The sequence below is a fragment of the Monodon monoceros genome, unplaced genomic scaffold (genome assembly GCF_005190385.1).
Source record: "Monodon monoceros isolate NGI ecotype Baffin Bay Population unplaced genomic scaffold, NGI_Narwhal_1 Super_Scaffold_9, whole genome shotgun sequence".
Taxonomy (NCBI): domain Eukaryota; kingdom Metazoa; phylum Chordata; class Mammalia; order Artiodactyla; family Monodontidae; genus Monodon; species Monodon monoceros.
The window spans coordinates 10,307,650-10,325,639 of record NW_021703786.1 but is presented as its reverse complement, the minus strand read 5'-3'; the positions used below and the strand labels follow the sequence as shown (position 1 = coordinate 10,325,639).

The 17,990-nt window shown below is 37.2% G+C and overlaps 1 protein-coding gene across 2 annotated transcripts in view; it reads right to left on the bottom strand.

The window, feature by feature from the left end:
* USP32 (ubiquitin specific peptidase 32) overlaps window positions 1-17,990 on the bottom strand; it is a 203,897-nt gene that overhangs the window by 96,993 nt on the left and 88,914 nt on the right. The gene's annotated exons all lie outside the window — the stretch shown is intronic.

Sequence of the window (17,990 nt, the reverse complement as noted above, 5' to 3'; positions counted from 1 at the left end):
GTGATACAGGTGAAAGGAGCATCTTTTGTTATTGATAATACCCCTTTAAACCATACCTGAATTTATGCTAATAAGGTGACTCTTGGTGAGTCCTTACAAAGCCTCAGAATGGGAGCTGGTAGTCAGAGGAACTAATGATGTGATTAGAGGGTTACAACTTTCAGCCCCACTTCCCAAAGTCAGGGAAAGGGAGAGGAGCTGAAGATTGAGCTAATCACCTATGGCAAGTGACTTAATCATTCATGCCTATGTAATGGAACTTCTATAAGAACCCCTAAACTACGGGTTTATTAGTGAACACATCAAGGTGCAAGAAGGTTGGAACATCCAGAAAGGACAAGAAAGTACTGTGCACCATCGCCCTCCTAACTGCCCCCCGCCATCCCATGCATCTTTTTGCATTTGGCTGTTCCTGAGTTATATCCTTTATAATAAACTGGTGATATTAAATAAAATGCCTTCCTGAGTTCTGTGGGCCATTCTAGCAAATTACTGAATCCCAGAAGGGGAACATGGGAACCCTCGACTTATAGCTGATTGGTCAGAAGTACAGGACGTCGGGGACCTGCGATTGGCAACTTCTGAAGTGGGGGGCAGACCTGTGGGGTCTGCACTAACTCTGGATAGTTAGTATCAGAACTGAATTGAATTGTAGGACACCCAGTTGGTGTTCAGAGAGTTGGAGAACTAATTGATGTGGGAAAAAAACTCCACACATTTGGCATCGGCAAGTGCTGTGTTGTTTAAAAAAGAAAAAGGAAAAAAACCCGACCTAGTATCTGCCATGCAGAATTTGTCATTGAAATACACGATTAAAGATAATTCAAGGAATAAAACTTAAATGGTCAACATATGAAAATACATATTCATTAAATGATATTTATAAATATTTAATAATACTCTGACAGCTGATGCCAAAAACTGTGTGTTTAGTGCCACTGAGAGCAAAAACTAGCATAGGGAGATGGCCTCAAATCAGAATATATAAAACATAAAAAGAACATAAGAAGTATACTTCATAGAATAACTATTTTTAGTTAGCCCCTGCATAACCAGAGGAAGGTAACAGAAAACCCCCTCTATCCCTGATTTTTAAAGCCCCAGACCTTTAAAAATCCCCTACCATTGGGGGAAAGGCAGAATCACTGAGAAAGTCTTGCCCTCCAAGATCCAGAGACATAATGACCCCCTAGAACTGAGACAGAAATAGGACAACAGAGAATGTCCCCCGGCCCCTGGTACCCCTCACCCACCTCCGCCACTGTGCTAGCAAACACTGAGGATAGAGTATGGAGAGAGATCTTCTCTGTGGTACAGTAACAAAGAGAAAATAAAATCAAAAGTTAAAGATAGAGGGGCTTCCCTGGTGGCGCAGTGGTTGAGAGTCCACCTGCCGATGCAGGAGACACGGGTTCGTGCCCCGGTCAGGGAAGATCCCACGTGCCGTGGAGGGGCTGGGCCCATGAGCCATGGCCGCTGAGCCTGCGTGTCTGGAGCCTGTGCTCCGCAACGGGAGAGGCCACAACAGTGAGAGGCCCACGTACCGCAAATAAATAAATAAATAAATAAATAAATAAATAAAATATATATTTGATATGTTTCAATCTCCTTACAATTATCCTTAGTGATGATCAATTTCCCCATTTTTGCCCATCCCTTTGTAGAGGGAGACTCTTTGAATTGGCTCCTGAATCCCTTCTAATATGACTCTAAGTAGTGTCTTACACCTTCCTTACTTTCTGGTATGACAAGATGGTCTAAGCTCATTTTATAAATTCCCTGACCCAGACCTAGAATCAGACATTTTTCCAAACAGCCTTGTTCTTTCAAATGGGAAGTTGTATTTAGAGATCACAATCAGGATACTAGTGGTGCTTATTGCCTGGGTATTAGTGACTGTTTCTCAAACTTCTCAGTGGACAGATCTAGGAAAGTAAAACACATCATGAATTTATACTAATACTCCCATATACATGCAATCTTTTCCATTTCACCTAATCATTACATTTTGATATCGACTGAATGTTTCAATATTAATAATGTTTCTATGTTCCTTTCTAGAGGACATCACTGAACTAAGGTAACATGGAAGTAGGATAACAAGAAGATAATTCTAAGCAGTAACTTCAAAAGGGAATCTGAGAGCATAAAGCATGAGAATACTAGGCCTAGATATTTGTAGAAAAGACTTCTGATGCTCTCACAAAGGTAGTTCTCCTTTCTTTGGGGACATAAGGCATGGAGACATTTCCTCATGCTTCTTGCAGCTGAATAGGGCTGTATGACTACTTCTGGCCAAAAGGTTATGGATAGAAATGACAGACACCACTTCTGGGCCATGCACCTAATTGCACAAGACCTCTCCCTAGCATGACTTCCATTACTTCACTACTGATTTATAGATGCTCTTTCTGATAGTAAGTGCCAAAGATTTGACACTGCCAAACAAAAACACTAATTCAAAAAGATACATGTACCCCAATGTTCATAGCATTATTTACAATAGCCAAGATATGGAAGCAACCTAAGTATCCATTAACAGATGAATGCATAAAGAAGATGTGGGGTGCGTGTGTGTACACATACATATACACAACGGAATACTACTCGGTCATAAAATAGAATGAAATTTTGCCATCTGCAACAACATGGATGGACTTGGAGGGTATTATGCTAAGTGAAATAAGTCAGAGAAAGACAAATATGGTACGATATCATATGTGGAATCTAAAACAAACAAATACGTAGTGAATACAGCAAAAAAGAAACAGACTCACAGATATAGAGAACAAACTAGTGGTTACCAGCAAGGAGGAGAAAGAGGGGAGGGGCAAGACAGGGGTAAAGGATTAAGAGATGAAAACTACTATGTATAAAATAAATAAGCTACAAGGATATATTGTACAATACAGGGAATACAGCCAATATTTTATAATAACTATAAATGGAATAAAACCTTTAAAAATTGTGAATCACTATTTCGTACACCTGAAACATATATATATATATATGTACATCAACTATACCACACACAAAAAAAATTCATTAAAAGAAAAAGACCCACTAAAATGTACAATATTGTCTTGTGAATGAGTAACAAATTGAAAATAAACATTTTGGCTTCAGTGCAGGGAAAAAGGGGGGAAAAATTGACACTGCCTGTAAAGCTGAACCAACAAAAAGAGCTGTCATGGAGAGTCACCCAACTCCATCAACAGGATTTTTATGACTGAAAAATAACCTTATGTTATTTGGAGTGATGAAAAACTTTGGAAATAGATAGTGGTTATGACTGGACACAACATAACATGGTGAATGAAATTACTGCCACTGAAACGTGTACTTAAAAATAGTTAAAATGGTAAATTTTATGTTATAAATATTTTACCACAATTAAAACATACTAAAAATAAACAAACAAACATGGGAGAACTTCTACTTAGAACCTGTTTATCACTATCAACTAATAATAAACATCTGATTATACCTGATTGTTCAGCACAAATGTTCTCCTTGTTTGTTTAGAAAAGATTTTTAAAATAGACAATTAGTGCCTTAACCTATTAAGTTATTGTTAGAAAGCAGCTTTGAATTTTGTTTCCCACTTTAAAACACCTGTCTTGTTCCAGCCCCAAAGCTTAAAACACCGAAAGTGGAAACACCACTTTTCTGAAACATCAATTTTAGGAAAACAATTATGATTTCTGTGGGGAAATGAACATTGTGGGGAGAAAGGTACAGAGGATTTCATCTGTATAGAAAATGCTTTTATTCTGCTTTATTTCTTTACATTTTTGGTAGATCTTAAATACTGCAATAAATCCTTTAGTGCCTCATACGTTACAGACAGCAAATATTTTTTGAATTATTGAGTGCACTTAAGAAAATAGACATTTCAGGGACCTCCCTGGTGGTCCAGTGGTTAAGAATCTGCCTTCCAATGCAGGGGGCGTGCTCTAGAGCCTGTACGCCATAACTAGAGAGCCCACGTGCTGCAACTACTGAGCCAGCGTGCTCTGGAGCCTGTGCCACAACTAGAGAGAAGCCCATGCTCTGCAACAAAGAGTCCAAGCACCGCAATGAAAGACCCCATGTGCCACAACTAAGACCCAATGCAGCCAAATTAATTAATTAAAATAATAAAAAAGAAAATAGACATTTCACTCCACCATCCAGGTTTGTTGGCAGCTAGAGTCCCATTCTGACCAACCTACCGGCAATCTTCCCCATTAAATGTTATCAACCGTAAGAAATTTAGGAGTAGATTCATGGGACACATTAATGATTAAAATACATAGGATCCTAGACAATTCTGAAGTTCCTGAACTCCATTTCATTCTTCTGAATGTGAGTCCATTGTAATGTTAAAACCAGACACAGTAGTAGTCTAAGATTCCTATTTTCTTGTATTCCTTATAACCAACCATTTATTTAAGGAAACTTAAGTGATTCTCTGCTCCTTAGGATCAAAAAAACTAATAACATATACCCTTCTGTTAATGTTATCTTAAAGGAAAGCTGAAGAGAATAAATTATACAAAGTACAGTCATTTGAGAGTTTTAAAAGATGGGCAATTTTTTCATTTTGTATGTTCTGCTTATTATCTGCCTCTCCTGACAAAAATGTAAGCCACATGAGGGACAGGGATTTTATCTGATTGTTTACTGCTTTTCAGCACTCACTATTCCTTTTTATATAAATGATATTAGAAAAATACATTTTTAAAGATAATTATAATAGATAATCATTTGTTTACTCCTTAAGTAGGGCATTTTAGATCAAATTTATACAGATATCGCTTGTTTTTACTTAAATGATTTTGAATCTTATATAGAAATCTTAGCAAAATTAATTTTAGACTTGGATTAATCTTATGCTTCAGATTCTCCTACAAGGATGTGATGAATGTTTAGTTTTGGAAAAACAAAGTCTATAGGAACTGGCAAAAGGTCAACTTGACATACCTTTTGTTTTACCATAATATAGTAAATAACTATTTTCAAGTGAATGAAACAATCCTTTAATCATTGAATATATCAATTCTCACATTTTTCTACTACTATTTTCAAAAAGGACTCAATTCAAATCTCTAGAAAAGTAAATTTTTATGGGTATTTCCTGGCGGTCCAGTGGTTAAGACTCCTAGCTTCCACTGCAGGGGGCCTGGGTTTGATGGGGAACTAAGACCCTGGTGGGGAACTGAGATCCTGCAAGCAGCACGTTGTGGCCAAAAATGAAAATAAAATAAAATAAGTGCTGAAAAGTGCATTTTTAAAATATATACCTTTCCCTTTAAGAGATCACATAAGAAGTAGACCAATTTCCTCATATGCCTAACTATAAAGCTAGCCTAGAAGTTACAAAAAGTCAATTAGCTTCCATGTTACGACAAAGATCATGTTCCAGAAATTTAAAATGGTAAAGTGATCAAATTAACTAATAAGAATTAAGATAAACATGCTGACTTTATATAGGAACGTATTTGACAAGGTCTCATAATAACACATTTTAGATAATATAGTAAATTGTGGACTGAATAATCATAGTTAGGGTCATGCAAATCTGATTAAAAATTATAAACACAAAGAGTGTTGATTAAAAATTCTATACCTTCTTTGGAAAAAAAGGCTACAAAGAAGTGCCAACCTGGACTTTATATTTTATCGTAACTATTAAACACTTTTTACCAGTGATTTGGATTATGACATAGAAGCCGTGTGTGTTAATTGTGCAAATGACCAAGATGGGAGGAATGGCTAATAAAATAGGTAGCAGAATATAGAATCAAATTCATCTTAGGCAGGGACACTAGGCTAAATGCAACAAGATTAAATGTAATATATTCAGAATTTTTAAAAAACTCAGTATTATACATAAGGATAGAAGAACATGATCAAGCTTGGAAATTTTAGCTAACAAAGCTATGACCTTTCTGCTTAAGCTAATACAATTTTATGCTGCATGGTAGTGATTCAAGACTTAAATATTCTCCTACTGTTCACTAATCTAATTCCATCTAGAGAGCAGCATGGGATTAACCAGTATGCATATTAACTATGGTTAAGGAGCAGCAGGGGAAAAGGACTTGTTCATGTGCCTAGAAGGGAATGTTCCCATTTCCCAATTCAAATAGCTTAATTCCAACTCTGAGGGGTAGCAGATTTCCAATGGGAGTTCTAGTAGTGACAGCAAAAACTTTGGGACCATGATACCGTGCCAAAATCCCCAGTGGCTTCTAGCTCCACCCTTATCTCTAAAACCAGAAAATGAGGCTGGGACTAGGTCAGGTGAATATACAGAACTGTTTCAATGCCCCCAAATTTAAAGGGGGTAGAATGAAAAACAAAAATTTCACTGAATCCATGATATCTTATATTTTCAAGACATTAAAATATATTAGCAAGACACAAAAACTTCAACAATGTAAGAGAAATGTTACAGAGAAGGATGTTTAAGATAAAACTGACCACTTTTAAAAGTTAATAGTTACTATGGGATATTATTCAGCCATAAAAAGAAATGAAGTTGTAACACATAATACAACATGGATGAGTCCTGAAAACATTATGCAAAGGAAATAAGCTACACACAAAAAGACAAATATTGTATGATTTCACATATATGAAATATTTAGAATAGGCAAATTAATAGAGACAGAAAGTGGCTGAATTGGGGGGGGTAGGTGGCGTTATTATCACTTAATAAGCACAGAATTTCTGTTTGGGGTGATGAAGACATTTTAGATAAAGATAGTAGTGATAGTTCCATAACACTGTGAATGTAATTAATGCCACTTAAATGTATACTTGAAAATAGTTAAAACAGCAAATTATGTTATATATATTTTAACACAAACACTATTTGCTCTCTCTCAGCTCAGTAAGATCCAGCAAAGTGACTTATTTGAGGCCTGACCTACTTCACTCCTCCAGTCCAAATCTATGATGTCATGGAATTACCTAGAAAATTCAAAGATTGACTAGCAAAATCAAACAAAATCCTAACCCAAAAGTAGCCCTTAAAATAACTCACAAGCAGTTTAGTTATTAAGAAACAAGGAAATCATTCCCCACTCACAAACTATACCTTGTGGAAAGAACTGTTTGAATACAGAATGCATTTTCTCTCATAATCAATGATCAGATTTCCCTGGCTAACCGCACGAATTCTATCTAAATTATAATGTGGTTAAAATACTGAGTAATTAACAACAATAATTTAAAGAAGACTTTAAAAGTATACAACTGTGAATGTATTCATCTGTATTATGAACTAAATAAGCTTAGGCGCTAGTACAGGAAAGCAGTCATTATTTACAAATATTATTTCCAGGGAAATGTGTATACTATGTGGTAAGAAGGAAATAAAAAGACAATATGAATGTCTCAGTCCATCTCTCCTCTCTTTCCTGGTCCCACGCAGTCCCCACTGCTGAGATTATTAAGCAGACAAAAGTAAACTAAAGAAAGAATGAGCAACTGGAGTAGGGGCAGTGCACATTATCAAGTCCCTACATGCCAGAAATGTCCTTGATAATACATCTACCCAAAATCACATTCCCAGAACCGAGACCACCATTCCTCTAAAGATGGATCGATCAAGGAGGGTAATAACATGTTTGGCTATCCTTTGTTTGTGCCTTATTCTCATGAATCCAGTTCAAGTCAAGAAGTAATAAGCATGAAGCTATTATCTATATGCATAACTGAATCACTTTGCTGCACACTAGAAACTAACACAACATAGTGAAGCAACTATAAGTCAATAAAATAAATTTTAAAAAAAAGAAGTAATGAGCATAGAGCACTCTTTCTGCACATATATACATTGGCTACTGGTAATAATAAACCTGGAGGGAAGTCAACAGTGAAACTAAGAGAATACCAGCAAGTTGCTGTCATATGCAGATGCTGCTTTGTAGCTACATTTAAGAATATGTTGGTTCTGGAGACTTCCCTGGTGCTCCAATGGTTGAGAGTCTGCCTTCCAATGTGTGGAACGCGGTTCAATCCCTGGTCAGGGAACTAGGATCCCACATGCCATGGGGCTGCTAGGCCTGCACGCCACAACTACTGAGCCCGTGCACCTCAAATGGAGAGCCTGTGTGCCCCAAACTACAGAGCCCGCATGCCACAACTACTGAGCCCACGTGCTCTGGAGCCCACGTGCCAAAACTAGAGAGAAGGCCACATGCCACAATGAAAGATCCCACATGCTGCAACGAAGATCCTGAGTGCCACAACTAAGACTTGACGCAGCCAAAAAAATAAATAAATAAAATAAAATGTAACATGTTTAAGAAAAAAAGAGTATGTGGGCTCTAAAATGCCATTTTAAAGAATGGAGATCTTTGTACCAAGATACTCTTATCTTCCTATTTCTCTCAGTAACCAAAAATACACAGCTAACAAATAAATACCATTCTGGGATATCTTATCATCAGGCAAATCTGAGAGACACCACACAAACCCAAACACACATTCATTCTAGGCAACAAAGACAAAAAAGTAGGACTACATCGAGCTACAAAGCTTCTGCACAGCAAATGAAGTCAACAACAAAATGAAAAGGCAACCTATACAATGGGAAAAAAATATTTGTAGATTATATATAAGGGGTTAATATCCAAAATATATAAAGAATTCATACAACTCAATAGCAAAGAAAAAAAAATCAAACAACCTGGTTTTTAAAAGGACAGAGGAACTGAATATAGACGTTTTCCCAAAGACATACAAATGATCAACAGGTACATGAAAAGGTGCTCAACATCACTAATCATCAGGAAAATCAAAATCACAAGGAGGTATTACCTCACACCTGTTAGAATGGCTATCATCAAAAAGACAAGAGACACTGTTGTATGGCATATATGAAAGTTGTTAGGAGAGTAAATCGAAAGAGTTCTTATCACAAGTAAAAAAATTTTTTTTCTTTTTTATATCTATGTATGATGACAGATGTTAATGAAACTTACTGTGGTAACATTTCAAGAAATATGTAAATCAAATCATTATGCTGTACACCTTAAACTTCAATGCTGTATGTCAATTTATATCTCAATAAAATTGGAAGAAAAAAATAAACTGTTGGTGAGGATATGGAGAAAAGGGAACACTGGTGCACTGTTGGTAGGAATGTACATTGGTGCAGCCATTATGGAAAACAGTATAGAGGTGCCCCAAAAAATTAAAAATAGAATTACCATATGATCCAGCAACTCCACTTCTGGGAATATATCCAAAGGAAATGAAAACAGGATGTCGAAGACATACATATACTCCCATTTTCAATGCAACATATATTATTCACAATAGCCAAGATATGGAAACAACTTAAGTATTCATCAATGGATGAATGAATAAAGATGTGGTATACATATACAATGGAGTACTATTTAGCCATGAGAAAAAAGAAAATCCTGCCATTTGCAACAACATGGATAAACCTTGAGGGCATTATGCTATAAGAAATAAGCCGGAAAGAGAAATAAAAATTTTGCATGGTATCACTCATACGTGGAATCTCTTTGAAAAAAAAAAAGAAAAAAAGGTCAAACTCTTAGAAACTGAGTAGAAAAGTAGCTGCCAAGGCCTGGGGGAAACAGGGAGAGGTTGGTAAAAAGGCACAAACTTCTCAGCTGTAAGATGAATAAGGAGATCTGAGGATCTAATGCACAACATGGTGACTATAGTTGATAACACTATATTATATGCCACTAATTCAAATTTGTTAAGAGAACTTAAATGTTCTTACCAAAAAAAAAAAAAAAGCCCAGGAGTTACATTCTGTAAACTCCAGGACAACAAAATGTTTTAGGAATCTGAAGAAACTGCTGTGACGGCAATTTTTAAAAAATAGAGTAAATATCCTAATTCATACCTTTAAGATACATCTTTAATAGGATACATCAAAAACTGGTAAGAGGGAATTCCCTGGAGGTCCAGTGGTTAGGACTCTGTGCTTCCACTGCCAGTGGCCTGGGTTTGATCCCTAGTTGGGGAGCTAAGATCTCACAAGTCAAGTGGCACAGCCAGAAAAAAAAAAAAAATCTAAAAAAGAAAAAAATGGTAAGAAAGGTCCTTCCTTCTGGGAGGGAAATTAGATGCCTGGTGGACTGGGTGGAAAGGAGATTTTTTCATGGTCTGTTCTTTTTTAAAATTTTGAACCATGAGAATGTATCATTTGTTAAAAAGTACAGAAAGAGAATAAGAAAGAAAAAAAGACATGTATTTCCTAATTGTCCTCACAAGCCATATCATACTGACAGAGATCTAAATCAGGTAAAAAATGAAGCCATAGTCACCAGACAACACAGATTTTCAGTAGACCAAATAAGAGTGTTGTGCATCTTATAGAAAAGTAAAAGAATCGGGCTTCACTGGTGGCAAAGTGGTTGAGAGTCCGCCTGCCGATGCAGGGGACACAGGTTCATGCCCCAGTCCAGGAAGATCCCACATGCCGCGGAGCAGCTGGGCCCGTGAACCACATGGCCGCTAAGCCTGCGCGTCCGGAGCCTGTGCTCCGCAACCGGAGAGGCCACAACAGTGAGAGGCCCGTGTACCACATAAAAAAAAAAAAAAAAAAAAAAAAAAAAAGTAAAAGAATCAACATGACAAATAAATGTATGACCTTGCAACTGCACCTGAGTTTTCAGTGAAACATAACTGTTAACAACTCAGGAACCAAAAAGACCTGGGGTCAAATCCTAGCTCTTCTAATTAGAGTTGTATGGTCTTGAATAAATTATATAACTTCAATTTGCTAGTCTAGAAAATGGGATTAGTAATAAGAGCACCTCCGTGGTGCTATTAATAATAGCAACATTCACATGGTGTGGTGAAAATTAAATGAGATAATTTACATAAAATATTTACCCTAAGCCAGGTGCATGGTAAATAACTCCATAAATTTTAGTTATTATCATCATCCAGGGGAGGCAACACAGAACAGTAGCTAATAAGGATTTGGACACCTGGACTTGAATCCTGGATCTGCTCATTAGCTTTAATACTTGAGAAAGTAACCAAACATCCTTAAGATTCAGTATCTTTTTCTCAATCATAAAATGGTAGGAACAGGGGGCTTCCCTGGTGGTGCAGTGGTTAAGAATCCGCCTGCAACCAATTCTATAAAACACTTAGAGAAGACGTAACACCTATCCTTCTCAAACTCTTCCAAAATATAGCAGAGGGAGGAATACTCCCAAACTCATTCTACGAGGCCACCATCACTCTGATACCAAAACCAGACAAAGATGTCACAAAGAAAGAAAACTACAGGCCAATATCACTGATGAACATAGATACAAAAATCCTCAACAAAACACTGGCAAAAGAAACCAACAGCACATTAAAAGGATCATACACTATGATCAAGTTGGGTTTATTCCAGGAACGCAGGAATTGTTCAATATACGCAAATCAATCAATGTGATACACCATATTAACAAACTGAAGGAGAAAAGCCATATGATCATCTCAATAGATGCAGAGAAAGCTTTTGACAAAGTTCAACACCCATTTATGATAAAAACCCTCCAGAAAGCAGGCATAGAGGGAACTTTCCTCAACATAATAAAGGCCATATATGACAAACCCACAGCCAAGATCGTCCTCAATGATGAAAAACTGAAACCATTTCCACTAAGATCAGGAACAAGACAAGGTTGCCCACTCTCACCACTATTCTTCAACATAGTTTTGGAAGTTTTAGCCACAGCAATCAGAGAAGAAAAAGAAATAAAAGGAATCCAAATTGGAAAAGAAGAAGTAAAGCTGTCACTCTTTGCAGATGACATAATACTATACATAGAGAATCCTAAAGATGCTACCAGAAAACTACTAGAGCTAATCAACGAATTCGGTAAAGTAGCAGGATAAAAAATTAATGCACAGAAATCTCTTGCATCCCTATACACTAATGATGAAAAATCTGAAAGTGAAATTAAGAAAACACTCCCATTTACCATTGCAACAAAAAGAATAAAATATCTAGGAATAAACCTACCTAAGGAGACAAAAGACCTGTATGCAGAAAATTATAAGACACTGATGAAAGAAATTAAAGATGATACAAATAGATGGAGAGATATACCATGTTCTTGGATTGGAAGAATCAACATTGTGAAAATGACTCTACTACCCAAAGCAATCTACAGATTCAATGCAATCCCTATCAAACTACCACTGGCATTTTTCACAAAACTAGAGCAAAAAATTTCACAATTTGTATAGAAACACAAAAGACTCCAAATAGCCAAAGCAATCTTGAGAAAGAAAAATGGAGCTGGAGGAATCAGGCTCCTGGACTTCAGACTATACTACAAAGCTACAGTAATCAAGACAGTACGGTACTGGCACAAAAACAGAAATATAGATCAATGGAACAGGATAGAAAGCCCAGGGATAAACCCACGCACATATGGTCACCTTATCTTTGATAAAGTAGGCAAGAATATACAGTGCAGAAAAGACAGCCTCTTCAATAAGTGGTGCTGGGAAAACTGGACAGCTACATGTAAAAGAATGAAATTAGAACACTCTCTAACACCATACACAAAAATAAATTGAAAATGGATTAAAGACCTAAATGTAGGGCTAGACACCATCAAACTCTTAGAGGAAGACATAGGCAGAACACTCTATGACATAAATCACAGCAAGATCCTTTTTGACCCACCTCCTAGAGTAATGGAAATAAAAACAAAAATAAACAAATGGGACCTAATGAAACTTAAAAGCTTTTGCACAGCAAAGGAAACCATAAACAAGACAAAAAGACAGCCCTCAGAATTGGAGAAAATATTTGCAAATGAAGCAACTGACAAAGGATTAATCTCCAAAACATACAAGCAACTCATGAAGCTCAATATCAAAAAAACAAACAACCCAATCCAAAAATGGGCAGAAGACCTAAATAGACATTTCTCCAAAGAAGATATACAGATTGCCAACAAACACATGAAATAATGCTCAATATCACTAATCATTAGAGAAATGCAAATCAAAACTACAATGAGATATCATCTCACACCAGTCAGAATGGCCATCATCAAAAAACGTACAAACAATAAATGCTGGAGAGGGTGTGGAGAAAAGGGAACCCTCCTGCACTGTTGGTGGGAATGTAAATTGATACAGCCACTATGGAGAACAGTATGGAGGTTCCTTAAAAAACTAAATATAGAACTACCATACGACCCAGCAATCCCACTACTGGGCATATACCCTGAGAAAACCATAATTCAAAAAGAGTCATGTACCAAAATGTTCATTGCAGCTCTATTTACAATAGCCAGGACACGGAAGCAACCTAAGTGTCCATCAACAGATGAATGAATAAAGAAGATGTGGCACATATATACAATGGAATATTACTCAGCCATAAAAAGGAACAAAACTGAGTTATTTGTAGTGAGGTGGATGGATCTAGAGACTGTCATACAGAGTGAAGTAAGTCAGAAAGAGAAAAACAAATACCATATGCTAACACATATATATGGAATCTCAAAAAAAAAAAAAAAAAAAGGAAATGGTCAGAAGAACCTAGGGGCAAGATGGGAATAAAGATGCAGACCTACTAGAGAATGGACTTGAGGATACGGGGAGGGGGAAGGGTAAGCTGGGACAAAGTAAGAGAGTGGCATGGACATATATATACTACCAAACGTAAAACAGATAGCTAGTGGGAAGCAGCCACATAGCACAGGGAGATCAGCTCGATGCTTTGTGACCACCTAGAGGGGTGGGATAGGGAGGGAGGGAGGGAGGGAGATGCAAGAGGGAAGAAATATGAGGACATATGTATATGTATAAGTTTGTTATAAATTAGAAATTATTCAGTTTGTTATAAAGCAGAAACTGACACACCATTGTAAAGCTTTGGTGACTTTACCAACTGTAAACTGACACACCATTTAAAAAAAAACAAAAAACTATCCACCTGCCAATGCAGGGGACACGGGTTCGAGCCCTGGTCTAGGAAGATCCCACATGCCACAGAACAGCTAAGCCCGTGCACCACAACTACTGAGCCTGTGCTCTAGAGCCCACGCGCCCCAACTACTGAAGCCCACGCGCCACAACTGCGGAAGCCTGTGCAGTTAGAGCCCGTGCTCTGCAACAAAAGAAGCCACCACAATGAGAAGTCTCTGCACCTCAATGAAGAGAAGCCCCCGCTCGCCACAGCTAGAGGAAGCCTGCATGTAGCAACAAAGACCCAACACAGCTAAAAATTAATTAACTTTTTAAAAAAGTACTTAACTTTATTTTAAAAAATGGTAGTAACATTAGTACCTGTATCATGACAAATGTCATATAACTTAAATAAATAGATAAAAATTTGTGAATTCACTAGGAAAACACAATCTTTACCAAGTATTCAAAGTTACCATGCCCATTAACAGCATAATGTGGTTGTTCAAAGTACTAAATGATATATTTGCAAAGCAGCTAATAAAGCAGCTAGCATATACTATTAATAAACAACAACCAAAGTCTCTCACAGTCATACAGTATCCCTGAGGGAAAGGTTTGGTTTCAAATAAACAAATTACTTTTATTTATACCTCCTGTAACATTTGCAAACCATGTTATTATGTATAACTACGATATTGCCAATTTTGGGTTCAGTTGAAATTACCCATAGAAGGATAAAACTAACAACTTTGGCTATTATAGCATGATGCTCTCAAATGACCTAACAGAGAAACAGTCTAATAATAAGTTCAGGTAGTATCTCTTTGGAGTTCAAGGATATGAAATAAACATGCTATTATGCTTCAAATAAATAGGCTGGTGAGGGCTTAATGTGGTTCCCAGGGGTTACTGAAAAAATATTCCCGACCCTAATGAGGAAAAAAAAAAGACAATGAAAATCAGTAATGGGGACTATTTTTCAGTCCAAAAAACTTCAATACATAGCTTTCAAAATACCAGTAAAATAAGCTGCTGATCCTTTTTCAGGGCTCTCTCAGACAAACAAAAGGATTCTTAAACATTCTTGAATGACGGGCTCCAATTCTCAGGAACTAAAGGGTATCATGAGAAGTGCCCCAAACCAAACTCAATCGACTCAATCGGAACCAGAAACCAAAGCAACTTTGCTGGAAGAAGACTGATAAATGGACAGTGGCAAACCATATTGCACTTGGGTTCCATTCTGTGACTTCTACCAACAGAAGACCTATTAACACCAGAAAACTCAAAGCTCATCAAACTATCAAGCTTTGGTGACTTTACCAACTATTTAGTATCTTGACTGTGGTGGTAGATACATGCACTCACACAGTTATAAAATTGTACAGAATTTTACACACACACACACACACACACAGAGTAAAACTGGGTAAAGCGAAATAAGATCAGTGGATAACATCAGTGACAATATACTGATTGTGATTTTATGCATTTGTAAAATGTTATCTTCAAGGAGAAACTGGAAAAATATAAAAAGGATCTCTGTTTTCTTCCTTATTAACTGCACGTGAATCTGTATCTTAATAAAAATTTCAGTTAAAAAAATTTAGGATGGGGACTTCCCTGGTGGTTCAGTGGTTAAGAATCCACCCTCAACACAGGGGACACGGATTTGATCCCTGGTCGGGGAACTAAGATCCCACATGATGCGGGGCAACTAAGTACGAGCGCTGCAACTATTGAGCCCACGCGCCTCAACTAGAGAAGCCCATACACGGCAATGAAGGGCCTGCGTGCCACAACTAAGACCCAACGCAGCCTAATTAATTAATTAAAAAAAATAAAGTGAGAATCCCACCAACCTTTAAAAAAAAATTTAGGATGAACAGATCTTCAGAATATTTGAGTAAATGTACCCCAGAAAGAAATTTTTAGGAAAAATTTTATATTAAATGTATTCTAAATAATATTTTCTCCCTACCACTAGCTGTAACAGGCAGTTCTTCTCCTAAGGGCACATGACCAAGGGAAAAAATTCCACAAAGATCCACACATTTACAATATGAACTTTTTTGAAAACAAAAAATAACAAAACACTTTTCAAGTTAAAAAGAAGAAACAAATTGGGACTTCCCTGGTGGTCCAGTGGTTAAGACTCCGCGCTCCCGATGCGGGGGGCACGGGTTTGATCCCTGGTCAGGGAACTAAGATCCTGCATGCCACACAGCGCAGCCAAAAAAAAAAGAGGAAGAAACAAATTATCCATAAAGTCAAATTAAGTAATAAAAATTATACCCCACATAATAAATATTATCTATGTGTCGGGCATCAAATGGGGTAAGGGAGACAATGAAGAAGGAACAATTTAATTTCTTTCTTGGCACCAAAAATTGATGTATACATCTTCTGTTACATGTGCTTAATTTGCTTCCTTACTCATAGTCTTCAACTCATTAAGTGTCTTGGTTTTGAAAGAAGACTTATTCTCATAAATTTTTTAAAAGTCCTTTGAGATGGAAAAAGATTTGTTTGATCTAGCGGTATATCATACCTACTTCTTAAATGTAAAAGTTGCAGTAAGGAGGGCTCTTCTGAGAACCACCTTCATAGGCAGTCTCTCACCTAGACAAGAAATGAGTAAACTACAGTAATATACGGTTATTAGTTTGACCTGGCCCTCCAACTAAGAGCCAGGAATGCTCAGAGCACGGTCTTCCAAAACTCATGCCAGTTCCTGCCCTTACCTACAACCTTTGGTAGCTTATACTGGCCTAAACACTGTACCACTCACCTGTTAGGTAAATACTACATAACTCTATGAGAAACAGTAAAATCAAGACCCAACTCAACATATAGGGTGTGATAAACACTGTGTCAAAGGTGAATTTTATTTTATTAAATCACAAGGGCAACTAGAATACTCACTACAAAACGAAAGAGGACAGGTTATAAATATCTTCAATATCATCATTAGAACAATACCACCCACACAATAAATTTTCAGAGTAATCACTCTTGGAAATCTCAAACTGAGACTTAAACAACCAAGAATACATAATCATATAAACCTATTTCCAGTAGTCAAGGCAGATTCCTTCAATTAAATAAATAAAAATATTTTCAGGTAAAGTAATAAAACTGGCATTTTAGAACATGCACATTTACTACCACAATTCCACAGACACATGCCACATGCAGGCTCCAGGGATTACGACCTGGAGATTTGGGGGTCCATTATTCAGCCTACCACACTCTCCAATCAGAGTAGCTACGATCCCTAGAGGGTGAGACAAACTCCCATTGCTTTCGTCATCTCTCTGTTGTCCTCCAGCTTGTCTCTGGACACAGGCACAGTAGTGGAAGTACATGGCATAGCAGAGTTAACTAAGGCACCTGATAGGAGGACTAAAAATGGGAGCTCAGTGAAAGGGAAGTATTATGGATATTGAGAGGAGGAAGGAGCTCAGGAAAGTTGTTTTTGAACTCCTGGGTTTGTCACATAACTGCACATGCATGGATCTGATCCTAAACAGAAGTACAAATTGAGGATAGGTCAATGCCCAGGTTCCAGACTGGCCACTGGGTGGTTGCACATGTGGAACAGGTCCAAATAGCACTGCAAAGGCTGTGAAAACTTCACTGACACAACCAAAAGAAGACTGCTTGGAACTTGCAGCCTAAACCCATCAATACCCATGATGTGATAAAAAACAAATGTACAGCTGTCCCTTGGTGTCCACAGAAAATTAGTTCCAAGCCCTTGGCAGATACCAAAATCTGCAGATGCTCAAGTCCCTTATATAAAATGGAGTAGTATTTGCCTATAACCTACGTAATTCTCTCCTATACTTTAAATCATCTCTAGATTACTTATAATATCTAATACAATGTAAATGTTATGTAAATAGTTGTAAATGCTATATAAATAGTTGCCAGCCTGTGGCAAATTCAAGTTTTGCTTTCTGGAACTTCCTGGAATTTTTTTCCCAAGTTTTTTTCATCCGCAGTTGGTTGAATCCTCGGTTGGGGGACCCAGGAGATCTGGAAGGCCAACTGTATCAACATCTCCA